The sequence below is a fragment of the Rhinoderma darwinii genome, chromosome 3 (genome assembly GCF_050947455.1).
Source record: "Rhinoderma darwinii isolate aRhiDar2 chromosome 3, aRhiDar2.hap1, whole genome shotgun sequence".
Lineage (NCBI taxonomy): Eukaryota > Metazoa > Chordata > Amphibia > Anura > Rhinodermatidae > Rhinoderma > Rhinoderma darwinii.
In genome coordinates this window covers 11,533,850-11,548,494 of record NC_134689.1, presented here as the reverse complement: position 1 = coordinate 11,548,494, position 14,645 = coordinate 11,533,850, and the positions used below count along the sequence as shown (strand labels likewise).

Below are 14,645 nucleotides of genomic sequence, written 5' to 3'. Positions count from 1 at the left end.
GAGCACCCCCAGGCAACGTGGCTGCTACAATCAGCAAAGATAAGAAGACCATTTTTACATGCTCCGTTCACACATGTGATTCTGGTTCAGCAGTGCCAGCCATTTTTTCCTTCTATCCAATCAATATTCAGTGATAGCGTTAAGCTATCACTGTTTTAAAACTGTCTGCCGACACAGTGCCCTGTTAATGCAAACTGACGGATTATTACGTCACAGCATTAACAGGACAACTCCTGTGATGGACTATTAGGTCACATAGCGGGAAGGGGTTAAGTACAATGTGTCACAAGAAAACAATCTCCGAATTGCTTGGATAAGTAAAACCATTCCAAAGTTATTACCACATAAACTGACACGTCAGATTTGAAGAAATGGGCTGTGTCCACATGGCCAAAACTGTCTGTCTCTAAGGGGTTAAAAAATGTATACTCATCCCGCAAAAACCAAGCCCTAATATGCGGTTATGAAAAACATAATAAAATCCCTGTGACCTGTATGGGTTAACTAAATGGGTGTAACTACAACTTTGCTGTTTATCCAGCGTTATACACATTAACTTTCAGTTCTCGCTTCCTCTGTCCGCCATGGCGTCTGCTGGTCTGAGAGAAGAGCTGCTCTGCTCCATCTGTTTATGTGTCTTTAAGGATCCTGTAATGCTGAGATGTGGACACAACTTCTGCCGGGTCTGTATTGATCGTGTGCTGGATACACAGGACGAGTCTGGACTTTATTCCTGTCCTGAATGCAGAGAAGAGTTTCAGGTGCGGCCTGCACTGATGAGGAACATAAATCTACATAACGTAGCAGAACATTTCCTGCGTACTCAGCCAGATGAAGAGGAGATCAGCGGGATCTGCTGCACTTACTGTGTGGACTCTGCTGTACCTGCTGTTAAATCCTGTCTACACTGTGAAGCTTCTCTGTGTAATAAACACCTGAGAGTTCACAGCAAGTCAGCAGAACACGTCTTATCTGAACCCAGCACTTCCTTGGAGAACAAGAAATGTTCTGTCCATAAGGAACTTTTAAAGTACTATTGTACCAAGGATGATATCTGTATCTGTGTGTCCTGCAGTCTGATTGGGGAACATAATGGACATAAAGTGGAGTCGCTGGATGAGGCCTCTGGGAAGAAGAAGAAGAAACTGAGAAATGTTCTGCAGAAACTGATCACAAAGAGAGAGGAGACTGAGAAAAGAGTCCAGAGTCTGGAGGAGCGCTGGAGAAAAGTTCAAGAAAAAGCAGCTGGAAAAGCCGAGAGAGTCACTGTCTTGTTTACAGACCTCAGGAGACGGCTGGACGACCTGGAGAAGAGGGTCCTGAGTGAGATCTCCAGGCAGGAGGAGGAAGAGTCACTCTCACTCTCCGCTCTGATCCAGCAGCTGGAAATAAAGAAGGACGAGCTGTCCGAGAAGATGAGACACATTGAGGAGCTGTGTAACATGACTGATCCACTGACTGTCCTACAGGGACCAGACACAGGTGACTTGTGTGAACCTGAGGAGGGGGGAGGGGATGAGGACACGGGGAGACGTGATAAACAGCTCCGTGATGTGGATGATCTGGATGTGGCTCTGATCTCAGACACATTACTCACATTATGTGACATAATATCAGGTATAAGGAGTGGGATCTATGTGGAGGGTCCTGCAGACATATTACTGGATGTAAACACAGCTGCTAATAATCTCCATATATCAGACGACCGGAAAACTTCAACCCGGACACTAGAGAAGCAGAATCGTCCAGAAACAGCAGAGAGATTCCAGTGCAATCAGGTGATAAGCGGCAGGAGATTTTCCTCAGGGCGACATTACTGGGATGTGGAGGGCAGTAGATTAGGTTGGTGGATGGTGGGGATGTGTTACCCCAGTATAGACAGGAGGGGGTTTCAGTCATTGATTGGAAATAATAAGAAGTCCTGGAGTTTGGAGAGGAGGAATAATAATCAGTATTCAGTGATACATGACAGTAAAGAGATCCAGTTATCGCACAAGATCTCCAGTGGTAGAGTCAGGATATGTCTGGATTATGAGGCCGGGCAGCTGTCCTTTTATGAGCTGTGTGACCCCATCAGACACTTACACACCTTCACTGCCACCTTCACCGAGCCCCTTCATGCTGCATTATGTGTATTTTCGAGAAGTGATAAAGGATGCTATGTGGAGAACTGGTTGAGGATTAGAAGTTGAGGGATAACACCTTGTAATACTTGGGCCAATTAGTCCTCAAGGGGAAAAAAATAATAATTCCTTCCTAACCCCATGTTGCAATTCGACTGTATTAAAATCTATGTCCACCTATGCATCCATTATTCTTTTTATAAGTTTCATGTATTTCATGATGAAAAATAAAATTACATATTGGGTTTAATGAAAGATTTTGTTTCTTATGGCTACTGTGGCTGCCATGTATATACAAAACATAGTAAGCTGCGGAATACCGTTCACTAGTTAATCTGTCAAGCTGGACGTCTGGCGGATCGTTCTTTAGCGCCTTTCTTGCCTCTCCTAAATGTTCTTCTAAGGTGATTTATGACCAAATCAAAGTTCCACTACCTGCTTGTAATACCAGCTTTGTTCAGTATCCGATGTAACATCCATGTATAATAAACAGATGTTTTCTTGTATATTAGTGCTGTTCTGTTTTATCGTGTGTGTGTGTGTGTGTGTGTGTGTGTGTGTGTGTGTGTGTACAATCTCCTTTATTTGAAATTTAAAAGTGAGTACAGCCCTCTTATAAGCACATAGCAGCAAATTTTCTAGTATAATCTTACGTGGTGTCACGATCTAGGGGTATGTGGACCCACTAGGCCGCTCCGCCATAGTGGAGAGGCAGCTGGCCAAGTCACAGTCTATGCAAAGACTTATACAGAAAGTACGTAGCACAAGGGTACCTAAGATAGTCCAGACAATGACAGAGGCTCTGGCACGGATGGCGCTAGATGTGGCAGGTTGCGCCAGACGTGGCAGATGGTACCAGGAGTAGCAGATGACACCAGACGTGGTATATACTAGCATTCGTGTCAGGTTGCGCCAGACATGGCGGATGATATCAGGAATGGCAGATGACACCAGGAGGCACAGCACGACTCCAACACTAGACAGGCTCAAGAAAACTAAACATAGCACGGGATACAGGATACAGGTAGCAGGGCACGGGAACACTGGAAGCAGGATAACACTAAGGGACCATTTGCAATACAAACTCTCAGGCTAGGAGGGAGAGCCCTTTTCATAGTCCAGTGTGATCTGGGGATAGGTTAGGGAAACGTTAGAGAGTGCGCGCACTGGCCCTTTAAGGCTGGGGACCAGATAGAAAGTCCTTCCTCCTACTCTCTTGCAGTTCAGAATCTCCTTCACCTCGAATACATCACAAGAACCACTAGGAGCAACTGCAGAACCAAGAGTCTACTGTAGCGGTTCAGGACCACAGGTTTAAGGAGGAACACATGGAACGAGTTGAGACTCTTGAGAATAGGAGGCAACCGAAGTTTATAGGATGCAGGGTCTATCCGTTGCAGAACCCCGAGGAACCTGGGAGCGAATTTGTGAGAAGGCATCTTGAGTCGAATGTTTCTCGAGGATAGCCAGACTTTGGCTCCAGGAGAGAATTGAGAAGGAACTTTTCTTCTTTTATTGGCATGCTTTTTCATGCGGTTTTTCATGCCTTCGGCTGGACTCACACGAGCACATTACGTCCGTAATGGACGGACGTATTTTGGCCGCAAGTCCCGGACCGAACGGACTGCAGGGAGCCGGGCTCCTAGCATCATACTTATGTACGATGCTAGGAGTCCCTGCCTCTCCGTGGAACTACTGTCCCGTACTGAAAACATGATTACAGTACGGGACAGTTGTCCGGCAGCGAGGCAGGGACTCCTAGCATCGTACATATGTATGATGCTAGGAGCCCGGCTCCCTGCAGTGTGTCCGGTCAGGGACTTGCGGCCGAAGTACGTCCGTCCATTACGGACGTAATGTGCTTGTGTGAATCCAGCCTTAGCTTTCTGCCAGATGTGAATAAAAGACCCAAAAGAAGAATTAGCTGCCGGTACTTGAGTCATGGCTGCACAGGAAGAGGGACTCGAGGATGCTGGCTGTACACAATGTAGAAAGGAGAAGAAGCCGTAGACTCACTTGTGTGATTGTTGTACGAGAATTCCTCCCAAGGCAGGAGTTGTACCCAATTGTCCTGTTGGGCGGAAACAAAATGACAAAGATAGTTCTCTAAAATGTGGTTAGTCCTCTCCACTTGACCATTGGACTGTGGGTGATAGGCAGAAGAGAAGTCCAGTTTTACGTCTAGCAAGTAGCACAGGGCTCTCCAGAACTTGGATGAAAATTGTACACCCCAGTCCGAGACAATATGCAGAGGAAGTCCATGTAGCCGGAATATGTGCAAAATAAACAGATTTGCCAGGCGAGGAGCAGACGGAAGGCCAGTCAGTGGAATAAAATGTGCCATTTTAGAGAGACAATCCACTACTACCCAGATCTTAGTACATTCAGTTGAAGGGGGAAGGTCAGTGATAAAGTCCTTAGCGATATGCTGCCAAGGGGCGATTCTTGTGGTCTGTATGGATGATAATAGGATGGATAGCACCCTCCAACAAGTGTCTCCACTCCTCTAAGGCCAACTTAACGGCCAGCAATTCCCGATCCCCAATGGAATAGTTGCGTTCTGCTGGGGAGAATAATTATGAGAAGAAGCCAGAAGCCACCATCTTGCCTTTAGAGTTCTTTTGGCATAGTAGTGCTCCAACCAGAGCACGCCGGACACCGGAAGAGGCGTCCACCTCCAGAAACAACTGCCGAGAAGCATCAGGGTGATGGAGAACAGATGCGGAGGTGAAAGCGCTCTTGAGATCAGTAAAGGTGAATTCCGCCTCCGGAGGCCAAACCTTGGCGTTCACCCCCTTCTTGGTGAGAGCAGAGATTGGAGCTGTCAGAGATGAGAAGTTCGGGATGAATTGCCGATAGACGTTTGCAAATCCAAGAGATCATTGTATGAAACGAAGTCCCTGTGGTCATGGCCACTCTAAGACGGATCTCACCTTCTCTAGATCCCTTTTGAGACCACAGTCTGATACGTTGTAGCCCAGGAAGGGCAGAGAGTTCTTCTCGAACACACATTTCTCTAATCTAGCATATAGGCGATCCCCCCCTTAACCGCGAAAGAACTTAGCGGACATGCTTCCGATGTGTCATCAAATCAGGTGAGTAAATCAAGATGGAGTCCAGATAGACCACCACACAGACATACAGCAGGTCTCGGAAATGATCCTTTACAAACTCCTGGAACACGGCTGGAGCGTTACGTAGTCCAAAGGGCCCCACGAGGTATTCGTAATGGCCATATCGAGTGTTAAATCTGGTTTTCCACTCGTCACCTTTGCGGATACGGATTAAGTTATAAGCTCCGCGTAGATCCAGCGTTGTGAACACCTTGGCCCCACGTATTCTATCGAACAGTTCTGCGGCAGGGGATACTTATTTTTAACCGTAATTTGGTTCAGACCCTGGTAGTCGATACATGGACGAAGAGATCCATCCTTCTTCTTCACGAAGAAGAAGCTGGCTTCGGCCAGAGAGGATAACTTCTGGATGAACCCTCTCTCAAGGTTCTCCTTAACGTAGGCAGGCATGGCTAGAGTCTCTGGCAGGGAGAGAGGATAAACTCAACCTCGAGGTGGTGAGGCGTTAGGAAGTAACTCAACAGGGCAGTCGTAGATGCGATGGGGAGGAAGAGTCTCTGCTTCCATCCTACTGAAGACGTCTGCAAACTTAGCATAATGTGATGGTAGATCGGAGAGTGACTGAGGCAGTGGAGGCAAAACAAGATGAACCTGTGGCAGTCAACGGCTAAAGCATCTGGATCCCCATTGGAGGACCTCTCCGGAACTCCAGTCGAGTAGCGTGTAGACAAAGTCAAGGCAGGCCCAGTAGAACAGGGTTGATTGCTTTAGGTCGGACAAGGAAGGTAATCTGTTCTGAGTGGAGAACTCCGATTTGTAGTATCAGTAGTTTAGTAACAGACACAATAGGATCGGACAATGGTAGTCCATTTACAGAGGCAACAGCCAGAGGTTTCTCTAGAAGAACTGTGGGTAGATGTAGGCGATCCACTAAATCCTGTTGGATGAAACTTGCAGCTGCTCCGGAATCTAGATAGGCAGAGGAGGAGTGTGATGTCTCTCCAGAGATGATGGTCACAGGAATAGATAACTTGGGAGAAGCTTTGAGGTTTGGCGTCGTCCTACCTAAGGTTGTCTCTCCAACCAAACCTAGGTGCTGGGTTTTCCAGGCTTTTGTGGACATTGGTGCACAAAATGACCTTTAAGGCCGCAATACAGACACAGACCTGAAAAGCGTCTTCGCTGTTTCTCCTGCTCTGACAATTTGATTCTGTTTACCTGCATAGGTTCTTCAGGTAGAGCAACAGGAGGGAGCAATAGTTGTCTCTGGAATGAGGGTGCCAGTCTGTTTAAATGTCTCTCCCGCTGAACCTCCTGAGCACGTTCCTGGATCCTCATGTCGACCCGGGTAGCCAACAGGATAAGAGCATCCAGGGTAGGAAGATCGCGGGCTGCTAACTTGACCTTGATGTGCGAGGACAGTCCCTGCCAAAAAGTCGCCACCAATGCCTCATTGTTCTAAGCCAACTCTGCTGCCAATGTACGGAAAGAGATAGCATACTCTCTTACCATGGACTCTCCTTGCTTGAGAGTGAGCAGAGTGGCCACTGCAGAGAATGTTCTGCCTGTCTCCTTGAACACGGTACAAAAATAGGAATAACGCCTGGTCCGAGAATTCAGGACCCTCCCTTCGAAGATGGGGTTTGCCCATGCCAGGGCCTTACCAGCGAGAAGGGAAATGATGAACGCTACCTTGGCCTCATCAGAGGGGAAGAGGTGAGTACGCAGTCTAAAATGGATGGTACATTGGTTGAGGAAACCACTACAGGCTCTAGGATCATCACCATAGCGAGGTGGTAGAGGCATCGAAACTGTGGATCCGGAACAGACAGGAGGAATACCAGGCAGTGGAGCGGCAGAAGCAACCTGAAGGGGAGGGGGCTGATCCAGTCAGGTGATGATTGAGTTTACTGCCACGAAGAGTTGATCCTGGCATGCACGCAGGTCACGCATATTTGATTGCATCACCTGAACCGTGGTCAGAGAGGCAGCTGGCCAAGTCACAATCTATGCAAGGTCTTATACAGAGAGTTTGTAGCACAAGGGTATCTGAGATAGTCCAGACTAGGGCAGACGCTCTGGCACGGATGGGGCTTGAGGTGGCAGGGTGCGCCAGACATGTCAGAAGGTACCAGGAGTGGCAGATGACATCAGACGTTGTGTATACCAGCAGGCAGGTTGCGCCAGACGTGGCGGATGATACCAGGGATGGCAGATGACACTAGATGTGGTGTATAATAGCAGGCGGCACAGCACAACCCCAACACTAGACAGGCTCAAGAACTAAACACAGCACGGGATACAGGATATAGGTAGTAGGGCACGGAAACACTGGGAGCAGGATAACACTAAGGGACCATTTGCAATACGAACATGGGAAAACTACAACAACGCTGAGGCAAGGAGAGGAAGGGAAGAGCCCTTTTTAGAGTCCGGGGTGATCTGGGGATAGGTTAGGCAAACTTTAGAGAGTGTGTGCGCTGGCCCTTTAAGGCCAGGGACGAGCGCGCGCACCCTACAGCACCGTCCAGGATGGGAAGTCCATGCCAGCTGGCGTCTCTGGGGCGGGAGACTCTGGCAGACGGCCAGGAGGCTGCGGTCACAGCCGTTCACCGATAGTGAGCAGCGGCAGTCCGTGGCCGTAGTCGTACCACGTGGGCTTGTAACTTCTACCACCAGAAGTAAACCCATTTAGGTGGCGGGTCGCAGCTGTAATGTTTAGATGTGACATATTCATAAACATGGCAACCAATACAGAACAGTAATGTGCACCACGGCTGTGTGTCTGAGGCCTGAGACTGTATCCTAGGATACGTGGAAGAGCCGCAAAAATAGATTTTAAGAGAAAAACAGCATTCGATATTCCGGCATTCCATAATTACGAAAATATGAAAATCAGCCACTTGTTTCCAGCAAGAACTGCAATATAATGTGGAATTTGACAAGACCAGAATAAGGATTGAACATATATACCAATTCCATTACAATTGTTGCGTCTTCCCCAATGAATCAGTGTAAGTAAAATGTTTCAGTCCTGGCTATAATACAAGATGTTACTCCACCAGTAGAATAGTGAGTGCGGCTCTGGAGTGTAGATTTCTAAAGTTAATCTGTTTTTCCTTAGTCCTAATAGCAGCAAAATAATGGGGGTATTTCCTGCCCCTGTGTACTAGTAGGACAGATAGAATTTGTAATCTCCTCCATACATAAGGACATCTAGCCCCTCCCACCTTGTTTTTATTATAAAGTACTAGCCTTAATTAGGGCGGGAAGCTTGTGCTGCTGTTAGGACTAAGGGAAAACAGATTAACGTTAGAAATCTACACTTCGCTTAGGTCCTACAGCAGCACAATAATGGGGATTTAGCAAGAAGTAACCCCATAGAGAGGGCCCTCTTGACTGGTGGAACTCAAAATTTACCACTCAAGAGCCATCACCTCGGAGAACCAAAAATTCAGCCTATAATGGTTGATAAATATTAAGTGCGAGCGCCAAGCTGCACAGCAAATCTGATCCAGCGGGATAAGACTTTATTCAGCCCAAGAGGTGGCCACTGCTCTAGTAGAGTAGCTTCTAGAAAAATTAGGTGAATCAGAGATCTAACAATGTAAGCCAGACTACAGGCCTCTACACTTCATCTACCCAGGGTAGGTTTGGTGGATTTTAAGTCTTTGTTTCTTTCAGGAAACAATAAATTCTCAACCTTCCTAATCGCTTACTCCAAGCCAAATAGATCTCAAGACAACAGCAGAGATCTAGGAATGGGGATTATGTTCCTCATGAGAGGAAGACATGTGTCAGAACACTGGAAAGGCGTTGGCCAGATTTCAGGTTACAAATGAGGAACTTTGGAGTGACGTTTGGTAGTAGCCTTAGCAAGACCATGCCCTGGAGGAATCTGATGTATGGATTTACTGATGACAAGGCTTGAATTTCCCCTATTCTCTTGACAGATGTTATGGTTAGAGGCGGACACCCCACATGTGCAAACTATGCAGCTGGACAGGAGCCCAGTACATTGCACGTAAGGGACTGAGAAATTGGCTCACAGTTACTGGTGCACCGTTGGAATGACACAATTTAGTGGGACATAGTAAACAATTGGAGAGAATGGGGGCCCACATAACCCCCCTATACGGGGGCTCTCCACCGCCTGTGTCCGCCCTTAATTATGACCGGAAGGAAATAACCTTTTGGGATAGGTAATTATGTGGGACCTCTTCCAGAAGTTTAGAGCTACGTGGCACAAACCTTTTAGGACTAAAGCAAAGACTAATTTTGCCATCGATTTGAGGATAATAGGTCTCACTCTAGCAGACCGTTTCAGGAACCTTTTCACCAAGGGCTCTTGTGACAAGGACCTTACCCAAAAAGCGTACCTGGACTAAATTTGGACCTTTCAGGTTGATAGAGTCTTTCCCTTCATGAATCCTTCCTGCTGGAGGTGTAGGATGTTGTTAATCCACGGGTTGGAACTATCCACTTCTTAAGTGGAATATGAAGCTGAAAAAATCAATTCGCCCCTTGTGTAAGCCTTCTTGGTAGATCCAGACCTGGACTGTGGACAGGTCTTCATAAAGTCATTGGAGAGCACTTTAGATTATAAAAGGGGCTGGTCAACCTTTAGGCTGTCAGGTTGAAACTCTTCAGGTCCTGGCAGAGTTGAGTGATGTGAGACACCAAGTTCTGCACTGGGGGAAGTCTCCAGTAACAACCTTGACTCATCTGAATGAGTTGGGAATACCATGACCTCTGTGGCCAGAATGGTATGATGGTTTTTACCGTGGCCTGGTCTTGCCTGATTTTCCTCAATACCCTAGGTATTAAGGAAAGCGGAGATAAAACGTAGCCCAGCCTGAACCTCCTAGGGATGGACAGGGCATCCACTGCCAACGCATTGTCCCCCTGATTCGCCATTGCCTGTTCGCCATAAGATCGAACTCTGGCACTTCCCACATCCTGGTGATCTGCTTGAAGATTTCTAGATTCAGAGACATTTCTCCCGCGACTGTTAGACTTCGACTCAGTCAGTCGGCAATAATGTTGAGGGAGCCTTGAATATGTACAGCAGACAGATGGGTAGTTTTAACTCTGTCCATATCAAGATCATTCCCTCCTCCCTGAGAAGGGGTTCTGATTGGGTACCACCCTGCCTGATGTTATAGTACACAAGAAAATGGCGACAGCAAACTGTGAACACTAATGCCACGTAAGCCACTAAATATAAATAAATATAAATTAATGCTGAGTCTTACAATAGGGAGGATCTTAGCGCACATTTTGATCAAATTGTGTGAGCCCACCTGCCACGACAAGGCGACCTCTATGAGGTGGGAACCTACGCTGCACATACACCCAGAACTGGGACTAAACCTACATATTCTTGGGGATGGTAGGAACCAGCATTAAACAAATTAAAATCACCCAGGGCCGAATGGGAGGAGTGCAAGATCAAAAACGGAGGCAGTCACTAACCCCACATATATGAATCACATAAACAACACACGTTTGAACAGCACATTCCCAAAAAATGAAGCAAAACGTGTATACAGGGGCCCCCTCATGCTGCGGCGCCCCAAAGCAGCCGCTATGGCCGCTACAGCGGTAGCAGCAGTTCTGCCAAGATTCTTTCCTGTCAGGCAGGAGGAAGGGAGAGAATATCTCCTGGGAATTTATAACAAAGCCTAAGACGTTTTGTTCTTGATAGAACAATGTCTGACTTTCCCAATTTATTATCCAACAACGTTGGAATTACTGGACAGTAGTTTGAAGATGGAGCATCAGATGAATCGTCCAGGTATGGAACCACAGATATCCCCTGTGTTCTTACAGGCAGCTATAGCAGTCACCACCTTAGAAAAAATACAGAAGAGCTGTGAATTGTGGAGTGATTGACACTGCCTCTTATCTACACAGCTGCTCCTAGATATTTTCTTAAAGGAACCTCCGACGCAGATGTGAACAGAGCCTAAACTGTATAACTTCTGTAATCTGATAAGGGCAGGTACATTTCAGCCTACAATGGCTATTGACTCATCTTGTAGAGATGGTCCACCAGCAAGGTCACAAGGGTGACAATCTTGGCACTTATAAATTCATAGCTTCAGGCGGGGGGGGGGGGGGGGGGGATATCACAATCCCTGCAGTGCTTTCAATTGGAGGTTGTTTTTCTTTTAAAAACCACAACTGGGGCAGCACACAGACCCTTGTTACACAGCAGACATGCTCCATTGTGTCTGAGTATATTGCTCCATCTCCAGCCGGCGGCTGCCTCTGCTGAGGAGCTTCCTTCAATCTCTGTCACCAGAACCTGCTGAAGACATCTAATAGATTAACTAGAAATTTATACCAAGAAGGAAAAAATATATATCTGGTTTCACAGGAAATAAGTATAAACCCAAGTGATAGCTGCGATCAATGAGGCAGCGCAGCACTATGTCCAGATTAAATGCAGACATGAAACAACAGAAGAGGCTTCCTCTTCATAGAGATACTAAGTTTCTCGGGAAAACACTGAACACTCAGGGTGCTACCGCCCCAACGCGTGGAACGTCCGCTGACTCAGGCTTCCTAGAGGGAGGAAAATGTTTAAAGTGGTTCTCCCATCAGAGACATTTATGACATATCCACAGGGTATGTCGTAAATGTCAGATAGATGTGGGTCCCACCTCTAAACCCGGTTCTAGCTTTTTGTGCTCACGCTCACTCCCGGCCACATCCCAATTACATGGTCGGGAGTTGCGGAAACAGCCTAACTCACTGAGCTACAATGTTTACATAAATCATTGTCGAAAATCACACTGTTCAGCTACAACACAAAGTGATAGAACGGGGTTTAGGGGGCTCCGTTCTAGAGATAGGTGCGGGTCCCAGAGGTCCTGTGGATATGTCATAAATGTCTCTGATGGGGAAATCTCTTTAAGATGCATTACTGCAACAAAGAGCTAAAACAATAATAGCAGGCTGTAGCAGCAGTCCCCAGATTGCATGGGGTTAAAACACCCTTTGTACACCTCCCAGGAATCTAGGAAGTATAGCATGAAAACAGTAACACAATACAAAGCAAACAAGCAGTGTAAAGCCATCTTGTCCAAGTCCACAGGACAGAAAAAAAACCAACAAGGTGGGAGGGGCAAGATGTCCTTATGTAGGGAGGGGCTCTAGTTAATTAGTTTGATTAAAGAGGCTCTGTCACCAGATTTTGCAACCCCTATCTCCTATTGCAGCAGATCGGCGCTGCAATGGAGATAAGAGTAACGTCTTTTTTTTTTTTTTAAAACGAGCATTTTTGGGCAACTTATGACCGTTTTTATATTCATGTAAATGAGGCTTTCTAAAGTAGAACTGGGCGTGTTTAAAGTTAAAGTACAACTGGGCGTGTATTATGTGCGTACATCGGGGCGCTTTTACTTCTTTTACTAGCTGGGCGTTGTGTATAGAAGTATCATCCACTTCTCTTCACAACGCCCAGCTTCTGGCAGTGCAGACACAGCGTGTTCTCGAGAGATCACGCTGTGACGTCACTCACAGGTCCTGCATCGTGTCGCCCACATCGGCACCAGAGGCTACAGTTGATTCTGCAGCAGCATCAGCGTTTGCAGGTAAGTAGCTACATCGACTTACCTGCAAACGCCGATGCTGCTGCAGAATCAACTGTAGCCTCTGGTGCCGATGTGTCCTCGCTGGTCCGACACGATGCAGGACCTGGGGCAGGAAGTGAGTGACGTCACAGCGTGATCTCTCGAGAACACGCTGTGTCTGCACTGCCAGAAGCTGGGGGCGTTGTGAAGAGAAGTGGATGATACTTCTATACACAACGCCCAGCTAGTAAAAGAAGTAAAAGCGCCCCGATGTAACGAACACAATATACGCCCAGATGTACTTTTACTTTAAACACGCCCAGTTGTACTTTAGAAAGCCTCATTTACATAAATATAAAAACGGTCATAACTTGGCCAAAAATGCTCGTTTTTTTTAAAAAAAAGTTACTCTTATCTCCATTGCAGCGCCGATCTGCTGCAATAGGAGATAGGGGTTGCAAAATCTCGTGACAGAGCCTCTTTAAATTAAAAATTCCATCTGCCCTACTAGTACACAGGGGCAGAAATACACCATTATTGTTCTGCTGTAGGACATAAGGGAATGTATGTACAAAGTGATTCCACCAGCAGAATAGTGAGTGCAGCTCTGGAGTATAATACAGGATATAACTCCGGATCAGTACAGGATAAGTAATGTAATGTATGTACACAGTGACTCCACCAGCAGATTAGTGAGTGCAGCTCTGGAGTATAATACAGGATATAACTCCGGATCAGTACAGGATAAGTAATGTAATGTATGTACACAGTGACTCCACCAGCAGAATAGTGAGTGCAGCTCTGGAGTATAAGGGCATGACCACACGTGGCGGATTTCCTCCGCAACTGTCCGCATCAATGCTGCGGATCTGCACAAAATGTGCAGTAAATTGATGCGGACTAGCTGCTGCGGACTGCGGTAAAAGTACTTCCCTTCTCCCTATTCAGTGCAGGATAGAGAGAAGGGACAGCACTTTCCCTTGTGAAAGTCAAAGAAATTCATACTTACCGCCCGTTGTCTTGGTGACGCGTCCCTCCTTCGGCATCCAGCCCGATCTCCCTGGATGACGCGGCAGTCCATGTGACCGCTGCAGCCTGTTATTAGCCTGTGATTGGCTGCAGCCGTCACTTAGACTGAAACGTCATCCTGGGAGGCCGGACTGGAGACAGAAGCAGGGAGTTCTCGGTAAGTATGAACTTCATTTTTTTTTACAGATACATGTATATTGGGATCGGTAGTCACTGTCCCGGGTGCAGAAACAGTTACTGCCGATCGCTTAACTCTTTCAGCACCCTGGACAGTGACTATTTACTGACGTCTCCTAGCAACGCTCCCGTCATTACGGGAGCCCCATTGACTTCCTCAGTCTGGCTGTAGACCTAGAAATACATAGGTCCAGCCAGAATGAAGAAATGTCAAGTTAAAAAAGCAAGACGGATCCGCAGCACACATAACATGTGCATGACAGCTGCGGACTTCATTGCGGAAATTAGAATCTCCATTGAAGTCAATGGAGAAATTCCGCCATGAGTCCGCCACTGCTCCGCAGCAGACAGAGCATGCTGCGGACACCAAATTCCGCTCCGCAGCGGAATTTTACGCCTCGTCTAAACGAACACTGCTAAATTAAAGTGTAAGTCAATGGACAAACGGCTCCGCTGCGGATTAACGCTGCGGAGTGTCCGCAGCGGAATTTAAGTGAAATTCCGCCACGTGTGAACCCAGCCTAATACAGGATGTAACTCAGGATCAGTACAGGATAAGTAATGTAATGTATGTACACAGTGACTCCACCAGCAGAATAGTGAGTGCAGCTCTGGAGTATAATACAGGATGTAACAAAGTGACTCAACTTGTTATGTAGATT

The 14,645-nt window shown here is 46.9% G+C and overlaps 1 pseudogene; it reads left to right on the top strand.

Moving 5' to 3' along the window:
* The first annotated feature begins 508 nt into the window (after positions 1-508).
* Positions 509-2,629, top strand: LOC142748693 (E3 ubiquitin/ISG15 ligase TRIM25-like; annotated as a pseudogene).
* Positions 2,630-14,645: the final 12,016 nt, after the last annotated feature.